Below are 14,928 nucleotides of genomic sequence, written 5' to 3'. Positions count from 1 at the left end.
CAAGGCCATCTGGACAAACCACTGTAATATGTCCACCATGTCCCACTGTATGAACTGTGGACCAACACCAAAACACAGCTGTGATAGAGTAATAACCTTAGGGAAAGTATCAGAGAATGTATGCATAATGTATGGAAGAGGATAGAATAGCAGAAGGGGGGGTGGGAGCATGGGCAGCATGGAATGTGCAATGTCCAACACAAAGCTGTGTGCAATTACTATCCCTGGCTGCAAACACATAAATGGGTGGCTACATACCTGCCGGTACACCACAATACGGGTTATGTCCTGACTCATAGCCCCTGCCTCTGGGTAACCTGTGTGAATCTGTACAGCTGTGAAGTATTGCCACAGCAAGATAAGGCCATACTGTCATGTCGATGGATGTACAATTATGGGATCCTCTGCCAGCACTGTACCAAAGTGCTGAACTGGATACTCAGACCCAGCAGCAAGCGTCTGTAGCTCCCCCTCCAGAATGGCATAACTTACCGTGAATATGTAGGCATCTGCCCACAATACCGGACACAGCTGCAGTCACCCTTTTTCCCCAAAGACATCACTGTGAGCAAGAATGTCCACCTGACAGTACATGAGGACAGAAAACATCATAGTGTATAACAGTACACATGTCTGAATATCGCTGCTAACAGCAGTACCATGTAGCTGAAGCAGCACAGACACAATCACCTACAGTACACACTATCCCCTGCACAGTTTGTCCCCATATTGCGAAATGATTGACGGATACCCTGCAGAAACAGTTTGCTACCTGTAGGTGTACAACACAAAGGTCTGTACTGGAGAAAAAACTACCTGGAATCGATCCACACTTTCAATACAGAAAGGCATACTGGGCATGCTCACACACTTAGAGAAATGAAGGCGATGTCAGACAACAACATACTGAAAGGTCATGCTGGGCATGCTCACACACTTCAAATGAAGCCCATGTCTGCAAACAACAGTGGACCATACATATCTGGCAGTTGCAAATGTTAGTGCATACACTCCTCAGTATGCACCAGTCATGCTTTGCACACACAGTGGATAGGAATACAGACATATATCCAAGGACAACACACTATAATAAGCCAAAAGTAGACATACATAGATGTGTGGAAGAGAGTGACTGTGACAAGGAGCCATTCATTATGAGGCCTGTCCCATCCAGAACACAGCCAAATGGCTACAACCACATGAGGTGTAAATGTCACTCACTGTAGACATTAGCCACTGGTAGCTATCAGCATTGCAGTCTATGTGGTGCAAGTGCTAGCTGTGCAACATGACTGTACAAGGAAGTAGTCATCTAGCAGCTGTATGCACGTACCTGTGGAAAATAACCCTGCATGTCAAAACTCCAAATCATGAACTATAACCACAGAAACAACTCTTCACAGCGTTGTTCTGAAGAAGTCTCTCCAGTAGGGAAGAAAGCGCTCAACCAGTGTGCTTTTTACGACAATATTGGACCTAACACTGTGAAGATTTTTTTCTCTGGTTATAACCCTGCGTGTGCCCACATATGGTGTGTCAACCTCTAGATGAATGGGTTATGGCTCATGCACACACACACTGCCCTTCCCATAGGCCTACTATGAAAAACCTGCTGAGGTCATCCACTTTGAAATACACCTTCGGGAAAGGTGTAGCCCAGTAATCTCTGTGGCACGTCCTATAGGTGCGTACTGCTGTAGTGTGATGAACTAGTTAGGAGTTCTAATCCCAGGCATGGCAACTGTGTGTGTCCCTGTCTGTGTAGAGAGCAATGCATTTTAGGCTAGTCACACTCACTACAATTCAAATGCCCTACTTTGGCAGGGCTGCTGATGTCATTCACTGTGAAATACACCTTTGGAAACAGTGTAGACCAGTAATCTCCACGGTGCATCCTATAACTGCTTACTGCTGTAGTGTGATAAACTAGTTAGGTAGGAATTCTAATCCCAGACATGGCAGGTGTGTGTTTGTGTGTGTGTGTGTCTGTCTGTGCATGGCGCACTGCTTTTTAGGCTCTTCACACTCATTACAATTCAAATGTCCTACTTTGATAAGGCTGCTGATGTCATTCACTGTGAAATACACCTTTGGGGAAGGAGTACTCCAGTAATCTCCATGGCATGTCCTATAACAGCATAATGTTGTAGAGTGATGTAGAACTCTGATAGGAGTTGTATTCCTACACATGGCAGGTGTGGATGTTTGTGTGTGTGTTTCTATGCCTCTGTAGGGAGCAATGCTTTTTAGGCTAGTCACACTCACTACAATTCAAATGCCCTACTTTGGCAAGCCTGTTGATGTCATTCACTCTGAAATGCACCTTTGGGGAAGAAGTACTCCAGTAATCTCCGTGGTGCATCCTATAACAGCATAATGCTGTAGTGTGATATAGAACTCTAGTAGGGATTGTAGTCCCACACATGGTAGGTGTGGATGTTTGTGTGTGTGTTTCTATGCTTGTTTAGGGATCAATGCTTTTTGGGCTAGTCACACTCACTACAATTCAAATGCCCTACTTTGGCAAGCCTGCTGATGTCATCCACTGTGAAATACACCTTTGGGGAAATAGTACTCCAGTAATCTCTGTGGCATGTCTTGTAACTGCATAGTGCTGTAGTGTAATAAACTAATTAGTAGGAGTTCTAATCCCAGACATGGCAGGTATGTGTCTGTGTTAGTCATTTGTATCCTGTGTGGAGGTGGGTGTGAGTGTGTAGCAACTGGACTCATTGTGGAGCGGGTTTTGCAAATTTCTTATATGGTGGCCCTAGTATATGTCACGATGTCCACCTTACAGGGATAACAGAGGTGAAATAGCTGAGACGCTGGGGTGCAAATCCATACCCCTACCTGTGACATCAAGGCCTGACGAACAAAGTTAGCAACCCTTGTATTACCCACAGAACACTTTCAACCCATGTCTCACACACACACACACACACACACACACACACACACACACACACTTGCCTAGGCAACAACTGCAATGTTGGTAGCACCCTGCATATTGCTCACTGATAGTAACCATGGTGTGATTGCAGTGGGCTACAGAGGGCATGGTACCCTGTCCATCAGTCCAATAGGCACTTACATGCAGACAGTGTACCTTCCCTATGTTCCCCACTGGACACCTGCAACATCTGTGGTGCCAACAAATGTGACCCACAAAGGACATACCATGCCTTAAACACATCCCCTGTATGGACAGATGCCACTAACACCAGAGAATACCTGTATCATCCTATCAATGTAGGTGCAGGGACAACCTGCTGTCTATTACCAGTTCCCGCCACATGAGGCCAGGACTGGCACATCTGATGATAACAATTTGTGTACACAACATGGGCCAGACACCGCAGGTACAGTTCCACATGTCACTGTAAATGAATGTGTGACATGTGCACATCCCAGCCACCATCCATGTCATTGCCTAAGGAATGCATACATGGCAAGCAATGCACAGCAATGGCCACACACAATAGTTACCCAAGTGACTGGATGGTGAAAAGAATACCTACCTGTGTGGGCCAATCCAGACACTACACCCCTGAGCCACACTGCAGACAATTGTCATGTGGCCTGATGCTAAGTTATACCCATCACCTAGCCTCATATAGCCATCTGGCACAGTCGACCACTATACACCCATGAAGCAATGCGCCCATGCATGTCAGTACTGGCACCCTGTGTCTGTGTGTGTCATGTATGATGCCTATGACCACATTCACTCTCACTACAACCCCCATTTGCATACTGAAGCATGCTGTCTGATGTCAGACACCTCCACATACCCTTTGCTCATATAACCTCTGGATAACCCCTGTGGTGTATGTGATACCTGCATAGTACTGTATTGTGGCACTCTAACTAGTGAGGAGTTGTATTCCTGACCCTGCCAAGTGTATCAATGTGCATGGGTCCCTGAGAGAGTGTGGCTATGTTGACTCTGACACCTGTCCATGCAGACAGGCACGTGTACTACACCTACCGTATAGCTACCATATCACTGTTGCAGATGTCACTGACCATCATATATACCTTTGGAGGGCTCCTCAGCATGTAACCAATGTGGTGCATCCAATAACTGCAGAGACATGTGATAGCACTACATAGTCAGTAAGGGGATTGATACCCTGTACTGGTAGGTGTGTGACACAAATATGCTTACATTTTACTCTCCCACCCCTCCCTGATTTATCTTTGCCTTTGTCTGCCTCTCTTACTCCCTCTCTGATGGATGTGGATACTTACACCTGCTTTGCTTAGGCAGCAGCATGTGTATTGTAAGTGATGCTCATGATCAGCTGATGGCCTCTGCACAAATTGCAGCCCTCCTCTAGCTGATTGCATGTGGAACAGCTGTGGTAATATTCCTATAGCCAATTACATGAAAACACACTCCAATATCTAGGAACATGGGCCTTTTCATTCACTGTGAGCAGGACCTAGATCTGTTGTTTGGCAAACAGCATCACAGATAGACTGGGGATTTACCTCTAACAACATACACTGTGGAAACAGGCCAACACACAGGAGGGGGATGTGCCTGACATGACTACAGAATGTAAGTGTTGCTATACTGCATTTGGAGTAATGTTGGTTTAACAGGGTGTGTGTGAATATGGCTGCCCTATATGTTTTAATACCTCTCATGCCAGTGCTGTGTTTATGAGGAAACCCCCATCTGTAGGGTCATCTGCAGACTGGGCAGTGTGTGGTGCCTTTTGTTTTTTGTGTTACCCACAGAGCACCTATCTGTGAACTCCAGAAGCGTAGTGTGAGGATTGCAGTCAGTACATGACGACAGCCATGAGAGTTACTGACTTCATATCCCTCATAGGAAATATGTTGCAACAAACCCTGTTACAACAGTAAATGTTTGAAGTTATCACAGAAACATGTCAATATTGGCCCTGTGTTTGTGCCTCCAGCCACAACTCTGGCAACCTTTGTACATATGTCATGCAGTAAGAGGTGCATATGTTCTGTACACCATATTTATTGACATCATATCTGATAACAAGCCAGTGAAATATCAGATTGCTACACATGTTATGTATAGTAGGGGTTATATTTGAGGACATAACCTGGACATTCTGTGGTTGTATGTACAGTACTGAGGTCTGTGTACTTATGGTGGTTGTCGACAGTGTGTGTTTTGTGAATATGTACCTTGGCCTGTGTACAGACTGTGGTAGATGTTGTTGTTCTTGGTCCTGTTCTATCTGATGTTACATGCTGCTCCACTGTATGTTACCCTATTGACTTACATGTTTGTAGGGCCAAAAATACACATGTCCCATACCATAGATAGGCATCGGACCACACTATATAGCACCCCAGTATATGTAGGGTTAGTGTGTGAGTGGCACATATGAGGATGGTGTTGATCAGATAGTCCATATACTGTAATATTATGCTAGTTTACCATATGTGGCTGAGGCTGTGTCCACATTGGTTGCGGTTATGCACTTTCACACAGGTGTCTGTTACTCTGTGATGTGACATGCCTGTAGAGCCTGCTATATTTGCAGGTACATGTGTATTCCCCCATAGGAAATGTAGGCCAGTGTTGTGGCCGTCTGTCTGTAACCTGCACAGTGCTTTGTTACATGCCTAGATGCTTAGTGTACTTACCCAGTGAGATGTTATGTCCAGATACTTGCCAGATGTACTGCTGCTGGGCCACCATAACAGTCATGTATGTCAGACAAAGCAGTGGGATGCTGTACAGTTGTATGTCTCTAACTAGTGGGTAGTATGTGGCCATAGCACCTCTGTACCAGTGGTTATTATGTGTCGGGACAGACAGGGGTGTGTAAATGCATAACCTATGGGGGCAAATGTATACCAGTATTTACGTGATATACCCATCTACAAGGCTGTTAGCATCCACATTGTCAGTCTTGGTCCACATGTCTTGCACTATAGGGTTCTGTGTATACCTCTGGACTGACCAGAGTGTGTCAGACTGTCCACATAAATTGGCCATATCTCTGCTGTAGTTCACAGGATCATTACTGTGCTAGCAGCGGTACTGTACTATGATGTCCTTAGGATGTCTGTCAGTAGTCAATGGCGCACATGTTAAAAGCAGATGGGACCTCCCACACACAGCATGTCTGTGAAGACAATCCCTATTACAGTAGCAATAGTCTACAAATATACCTGCAATATATACCATTACATCCCCTTGCACTAAGAGATTGAGACTATTGGAGCTGAGGTGGGGTTCCACTCCATGTTCAGGGCATATGGTGAATATATATGTATATATAATTATCCATATATCTGTATAGATATATACACATAGACATATTGACATACACAGTTGGATATGTATGGGTACATATATATATATATATATATATATATATATATATATATATATATATATATATATATATATATATATATATATATATATTATGTTACTCCCTGTGGACGCATTCCACAATAACATGATGTAAGTTATCATGCAGGTGTCTGACATACCCTTCCAATACCCTATCATGGTCATCCCTGTAATGCCATGCATTTCACAGTAACAATACGTGCACATGTACAGCATGCATTCTGGGTAGGTGTGTTAGATGTCTGCATGGAATATACCATTGCCATTATATGCTTGATGTATTGGCAAACATCTACATAAACCATGCTCACCAGGGAAAGACTCTATTGTCCTTAGCAGTTGTTCAGCTGAACATCATACATATAAATCATTCCACATTATTATGGACCAAGTACTATGGTCAACTACATACATATATACTTCACATACCTGTTCTGGGAATGCACTCTTCTGGATGTTTTTTTTCTCATTACCTTATTCATTCTCTCTCTCTCTCTCACACACACTCTCAGTCTCTCTCCAGTAAATGAAATGAGCTGCTTTACATAGATTGCAGCATGGAATTTGTAGGTGATGTACATGATCAGGTGATGGCCTCTGCACCAATCAGTGTCCTCCACTTGCTACCTGCATGCAGCATGCTGTGTAGTACTTCCAATTACCACTGTCAATGCAACCAACTACTATAAATCCCTACATCATGTGGGCATGGTCCCTTTACCTTTCCTGTATGATGGACATCCTTCCTGTATGTGGGTAGCAGTGTTACAGACAGCAGGTAGCAATACCTCTTACAGGAAAACCTGCACACTCAGGCTAGCTACATATTTGTAGGAGGTTCCAGAACTACAGACAGAGTGTGAGTAGTCTTGTTGTCTGCATTGTATAGCACAGGTGTTACAGGGTTTGTGTGCACATACTTGTTTAACTTGGAATGCAGTCTGTCTGCATAGCTCTCAACTGTGGACCTATCCTCTTGATGGTCAGAGGTGTGCCTATTATGTTTTGTCTGTCCACCATACACGTTTTGTGTCAGTTGTATCACTGGCAGTGTGTGTGTTGAGTGTTATCAGTACATGGCTACATCCATTTCTGATTCTAACTTCATATTCGTGACTAAGGGAATGTTGCAGACTATCCTGTAACATCAGCAACTTACTTAGTGTATGACAACAGTTTTACACTTATGGGCCTGTGTTCCAGCCTCTGTCCTCCACTTATCTACCAGGCTTTGTACATATGATATGCTGTCAGGGGTTGTCATGTAGTGGGCTGTGAGTATGTCATGCTGCCATTCCTGCCATCAGTCCACTGCTGTTGTGTCCTCCACACATACTGTGAGGCTTGGTCCATATATGTGTGGGCTTCACCTACACAATACATGCATGCTCTTATGCACTCCAGAGGCCAGTGTATGTAACTGTGGTATATGGCCCTGTATTATTGAGTCTAGGGGGGCACCATAAATGACCTAGGCTGTTACAAAATGTAGGGATATCAGAGGTGAGCTGCCTTAAGGTATCAGGATGTATATTACCATACAATTCACCTTGAGTAAATGCAGGCCTACTGCCTCCTGCCATACAGACTGTTCTGTTTGTCAATGCGATTGTGATGGTGTCAGTTATGCCTTGTTATGTAACAGATACATCCCATTGTGTCAACCGAGGTCTTTACCCCCTAGAGATTGTGTACAGAGTGTAGCTAGAGGCTGCTGGATTATATATCTGCATTACTTTCTGTTGATTGATTGGTAACCTGTGGCCCAGTCTGTCTTTACTATTGTACTACTTGAAGGCCATGGTCTGGACAACAACATATGTAAACATTTTAAGACTACTGTATTAATATAATTGTTTCACAGATGCATTACTTTGTTTATATGTATGTCAGTGTCTACACAGTTATATGACATGGCATATACAACTGTAATAGAACACAGATAAAGCTTTCCCATGTATGAAAACCTGTGAGTGGTGTTAATATCCTTTGACCTCTCTGTGGGTATATGTTGCAGGCAACAATTGTCATTTATATGGGTGACTCATACAGTGTCCAGTTGGTAAGGTGGTAACTGTAGGCATAGTGGCTGTTCTGTATTGTGTGCACCTTCTACATATCTATCTTCCTATACATATCTGTGTGTGTGTACGTGTAGTTATATATATATATATATATATATATATATATATATATATATATGTATGTATATATATATATATATATATATATATATATATGTATATATATATATGTATATATATATATATATATATATATATATATATATATATATAAATATATATATATGTATGTATATTTGTATCTGCATAGATATGTTTGTGTATATTGTAACCCAGGGATGTTGATTGCTTCCACAGTGTACATTTCCTATGGTAGCCAGACTGTACTGTATGATATGTTACTGATACCAGCCTGACATGATACGGGTGGGTTGGAGTACTTTTAACATCTTGTGCCCATGTTGTCATGTCCTGGTTATGGGATCTGCAACAGTTGGTAGTGTATTGCAGGGCAGACGTGTTTGGCTGTGGTGGGGGGGGGGGTAGCTATACATACAAGATGTATGTTGTTTGGGCCACCTCAACACCATTAACGGTGCATGTGGACATATATGTTTTTATTAGGTTCCCATTTTTATCTACAGATGTATGTCTGTATATACCTATATAGATATATATAAATGCTCACACATATATATATATATATATATATATATATATATATATACATATAGATGTAGACATATATATCTATAGACGCATGCATATGTATGTATATATTTTATATATATATATATATATATATATATATATATATATATATATGTGTGTGTGTGTGTGTGTGTGTGCATATATTTCTATATATATAACTACATCTACATATATAGATATGTATATATGTATTTAGATATAAATAAATATACATACACATACATCTACATGTTTAGATACATTTCCTGTACTGTTGAATGACTGGGTTGGATGATATGTTTGTAAAAACATCAGGGTTATGTATATCTGACATGGCTTAGTGGTAAAGCACTTTGGCTATGGTGTGCAGGGTCCTGTGTTTGAGCTTTGCAAAAGCTGTTTATTTTGTTGCTGGGCAGAACACAGGCATATGGATAAGGAGTGATTAAGGCACTTTTAAGCAGTTGTAAGCAGTTTGCTTGGGTTTGCGTGGAGGTAAGCATTGCTAACTTTTGGTTACAGTTTCTTATACTCAGCTTCTAAATTGCTTAACCTGTGTAGGCATTACTTATCCTCCCACAAACAAGCTTAAACCTGCTTACGGCTGCTTAAAAGTGCTTACACTCACTTACCCCCCCTGCTAATTTTTTTAAAAGAAAAGAAAAAAGGGTTGATAGGAAACTGGTGAAAAAGGGGAACAGAAAGTGGTGAAAAAGGGGAACAAAGAGGGAAAGACAGTGGGGAAAATAGCTAGGGATGTGCAGGAGGGTGTAGGGAAGGTCCATAGCTGCTTGTTTCTTCTACAGCAACAGTTGTGAATATACATTGAATTTGGAGGTAGGTTTGGACACTCAAACTCCTGAGAGAGGGTTGAGAACAACAATAATATGTTGTGATACCAATTAGACCAGATTACATGTGTCCAGTGGACACGCATGTGAAATGGACAGCTATGTATGGGGCAATATTATTTTTTGGGACAGATTGCCTTTTTTTCAGGTGAGAGTGGGATTTTGGGGAGGATAGTAGGTCTATTTGGGGAGGTAGGTTGGGTAGGTTAACAGACAAGACAAACAAGACACATACAGGGGTGGTATATGACCCATGAGGGGGGTAAACATCTTGATGGGGAGGGTGTTTGGAAATTGGAAGCCCATGAGCCCCCTAGTGGAAACAGTGGGACTGAGATCCCCACCCATGGGCAGTCACTACTGCATCTTCACAGCCCCTAAGGTGGCTGTGCTGGGGGCTAAGCCAGAGAGCCAGGCTGACCCTCTAGTCACAACATACAGCCCTCAAGCTGGTGTAGAAGATCTCCAAACTGCTGATTGAGCTCTCTACGCAGCACAACCCGGACCTGGCAATGGGTGACAGCTTCCTTTCCGTTCCCACTTCCAGGGGGGGTGAGCCCCATTCCATGAGGTGGTTCCACCCGAATGTGGTACAGGAACAACGGACGAGGAGGTCCCAGGTTGGGCCCCAGACGTGCTGGTGCTCGGTGCCATGGCCAGCTGAGGTGGGACAGGTGGGTCCGCTGGGACCCGCATTCCCATATGTGCTATTGAGTTTATGGTGCATCAGCATATGTGGGTTAGTAATAGTCAACACATTCCAGGGTTAGGTATAACAGCATGCATAGATATTCCCATTAACCCAGACACCAGATACTGAATAGTTGCATAGCAAACAGAACACATGCATGTATGGGACCAAAGTGGTAATATCAACAGCATGCAGGTACATTGATGGCACCATGCCACCAATGTTGGAGTATTTCAACATAGCACATACATAGAAACAGATTTAAATAATTATCAACCAGTAGGACATATGTCCCAACATAACATTGGAGTCATCTCATACCAGTTGAGGTGGGTATGTAGTGTATTGTTGGAGATATGGTGGGGGAGAGAAAGATGTCAATTAAAAACTAGCATATTCCTGCACTTTGAATTACTTTCCTAATCAGTGCTGTTATCTGTACCTTACAAGTATTACTACACTACCCTATTGCCTTAGTTTGGACAGTGATATGGCTGTCGTCATCTTTAGGCATGAACTGGTTTTACCTGTAGTTTATACCTCTTACCTGGTATACCTGTGGCGGAAATGTTTGTTAACACTAACTGTTTCTACACATACTCCCAGATTCAAGGTTGATGTTGTGCACATACCTGCCCATCTCTTTTTGCACAGACTCTAGCCATGTCTTGACCACAAACAGGTGGACTGGGACATATCTAGACTATTGTCCTCTACAGCCTTTACTAACTTACAGCACTCTTATACAGGATTTCTTACACAGTTATATTATGTAACACAGTGTGGATGACAGTGATCAGTGATACCTTATTATTCAGAGCAACTGCAACACTCACAATTCCATACAATACCAGAGTAAACAGTACCTGTAAAGGGTATCAAGCTTTTATTTCTCGGCACAGTGTTTGTATCCAACGTACCTGTAGGTGCAATGTTTGTTAGCAGTACCTGACTGTTGCCACAAAAAGTACCAGATTTCACATTAGTATTATGCAAATACATCTCACCCTGTTACTGTACACACTCTGGTCACAGCTTGGCAACATGAGGGTGTAGATAGGACATACTTGGCTTATTACTCTCATAACAGCTTCAGGAGTTGCTAGAGTGATAGGCTTGTTGCGATAGATGTGTGAAAATCAGTTGCATTTCCTGTTTGCTGCCTAAACATCTGAGAGCGTCCCACTGACTTCCCAGGGGGGCAGGGTGACAGGCAGCAGATATGGGCCCATATACTGGACATTCTGGACTTATCTGTACAGTTGTGGGGTATGGTTCTGTATGCAGCCTACTTCCACTCCCAGGATTCAGACCATGGCTGTGTCTGCTAAAACTAAAACACTGTCCATCATAGTTGTGTGTGCTATATAGATATTGCTGTATATCTCCTATCTGCTTTCTGTCTTATAATTCTTCTGTGGTTTTACATTCTGACCTTGTATTGCAACACTCTTATAATATTATGTAGCACAGTGTGGATGACAGTGATGAGTAATACCTTATTATTCAGAGCAACTACATCAGTCACAATGCTACACAATACCAAAGTAAAGATTACCAGTACAGGGCATCATTCTTTTTTTTCTGGGCACAGTGTTCATACCTGACAGACATGTGGGAGCAATGTTTGTTAGCACTACCTGAATGTTGCCACACACAGTACCAGATTCCACATTACTATTATGCACATACATCTCACTCTGTTACTGTACACACTCTGGTCATAGCTTGACAACATGGGGGTGTAAATGGGACACAAGTGGCTTATTACACTCATAAGAATTTGGGTTGTTGCTAGTGTGCCAGCTTTGTTCTCATAGATGTGTGACAATCAGTTGTATTTCCTGTTTGCTGCCTATAAGACTGGGATCATCCCACTGATTTCCCAGGGGGATAGGCAGCAGATATGGGGCAATTTACTGGACATTCTGGACATATCTGTACAGTTGCGGGGTATGATTCTGTATGCAGACACCTACCACTCCCAGGATTCGAACCATGGCTGTGTGTGCTAAAGATACAACAGCTCACATCTCAGTTGCATGTGCTATTTGGATTTTATTGTCTGTCTTTTCACTGTTTTCTGTCTACGTGTCTCTCAGATGTACTGAGAGACCTCTGGGGATTACACCAGTCATATACAGACATTCCTACACATTCTATTTATGTTGCACAGTGTGGGTAACAGTGCTTAATACAACAGTACTATTAAGTGATTGCTAATCTAAATTACCATATGATACCAGATTATACACATGCAGTCCAGCAGTTAGACCTTTATTGTCAGGCTATTATGTTTTTATTAATATAAAAACTATATGAGACTCTTCCTGCCATATTCTCCGGTGTATGCAGCACTTGCCTTAAACAATACAGGTTTTATACTGGCAATTAATTTACTAATACTTTTAGATTTATTTCCTATGACAGTACATACAAAAGTATTACTAACCTGCCTCGCGTCACAACCTGACCAGGTGACAGCCATGGGCCTCCTGGTTCACGGCCTGCTCACTTGCCGCTGTGAAGGACATAAGAGGAATATTTAGCCATACCTATCCATAATATACATGAGCTGGCAATTATTAAACAGGTAGTGGAGTAATAGTTACACACAGCTGGGACCTCCCCTGTTGTCCTAGCCTATTGGATCCACTAATCCAAGAGATCCCCTTTTGCCACTTCAGGTCAGCATAGCGATGCCTGACCTGCTCACCAGTTTGGGGTATGCCAGTGGCACTGGTGAGGTCACAGGCAAGACGGTACCAGGCTTCCGCCTTATACTGGGAACCCTGGTACTGGCCCTGCAGCAGTCTCTGCTCATGGTCTTTGACAAGGAGTCATGGCATGACATTGGACTCCTGGATGACCTAGTGCTGTGCCCGGAAGCACACTCCCTCTCTCCTTTCTGCTATGGTGCCTGCAAGGAGAAGCTACAACCAGTTATGAGGTGTATTCCCACCTGCTGGGTTTAAGTAGGGCCAAATTCCTGCACTTTGCCATGATTGGCCGGTTTTGAAAAGGCTAAGCTATGGGCAAACCCGATTACCTAAGGTTGGAATTGGTTAAAAGGGTATACTACTGGGCACATTGAGTTAACTGGCCTAGACATTGCTTACACCTCCTAAGCTGACCTGTGCCATGCTTAGTGTTGCTTAAAATTGACATTGCATTATATTTGCTTTTTGGCATTGATTTATTATTCATTACATCTTATATATATCTCTGGTATCCATGATTCATGTGTACGTACACTGTGTGGGGTCCTTGTGTTTTGTAGGGAACTTCAACACTCTATTACATTTACACCTCACATCTGGCCTTACTTCAGTACTCCAGTTCACATATTTATGTTATGTAGTAGGTTATAGAACATGTGACTGTATACTGATTCCTTTCACATGTTCAGTTTGATTTTACTATAGTGAGGGTTTGCTTGGTGATTCCTCAATCTTATTTACTGCTGTGATGGCTTGGTGGTTAACCACTGTGACTATAGTGTATAGGGTCCTGGGTTCAAGACCTGCAAGGCTATTCATTTTGTTGCTGGGAAGAACAGCATCTGTTGGATACAGAGTGATTAAGGCACTTTTAAGCAGTTGTAAGTGGGTTTGCATGGGTTTGCACAAGGGTAAGTTATGCTAACCTTTGGTAAAATATGATTATAGAGAGTTAGCTTCAATATTGCTTAACCTGTGCACGCATTGCATACACACGCAAAAGGGCTTAAATCCGCTTACTAGTGCTTACATATGCTTACTACTGCTTAATAGTGCTTTCAGATGCTTACTAGTGCTTACCCCCGCTTACAACTGCACTGATTTAGACAGTAATATCTAATAGTTCTTGGGAAGGTGGGGGATTTGGAAGCTGTATGGCGTTATCATTCATTACATATTTTACCTTCCATTTGTATCCATGATTCCTGTGTACATATACTGTATGGGGCACATGTGATTATCTGTGGACTTTGCAACATTATGACACTGACACTTCACATCTGCATTTAATGCAGTATTTCAGTTCACAAATATATGTTATTTAGTAGGTTATGCAACTAAAATATTGGTCATAATGTGATTTGACATGGAAAATGAAAAGCATTGCAGTGGGACTCGAATCGGGAATGCCGGCTCGTAAGACAAATGCTCTGCCCACCACCTTATTGTTATACTGCTTCATTGGCATATATTTTCCTTGTTATCCTCTTCTGCCATTTAAGCTGCTTTAACCATAGATAAGTGATGGGCAAACCCGCACACCTACGGTTAGATTTGATTGGATTCATAAAAAAAAAAATAGTATGTTTATTTT

The sequence above is a fragment of the Protopterus annectens genome, chromosome 12.part0 (assembly GCF_019279795.1).
Source record: "Protopterus annectens isolate FY-2018-M chromosome 12.part0, PAN1.0, whole genome shotgun sequence".
NCBI lineage: Eukaryota > Metazoa > Chordata > Ceratodontiformes > Protopteridae > Protopterus > Protopterus annectens.
This window is presented reverse-complemented; position numbering follows the sequence as displayed.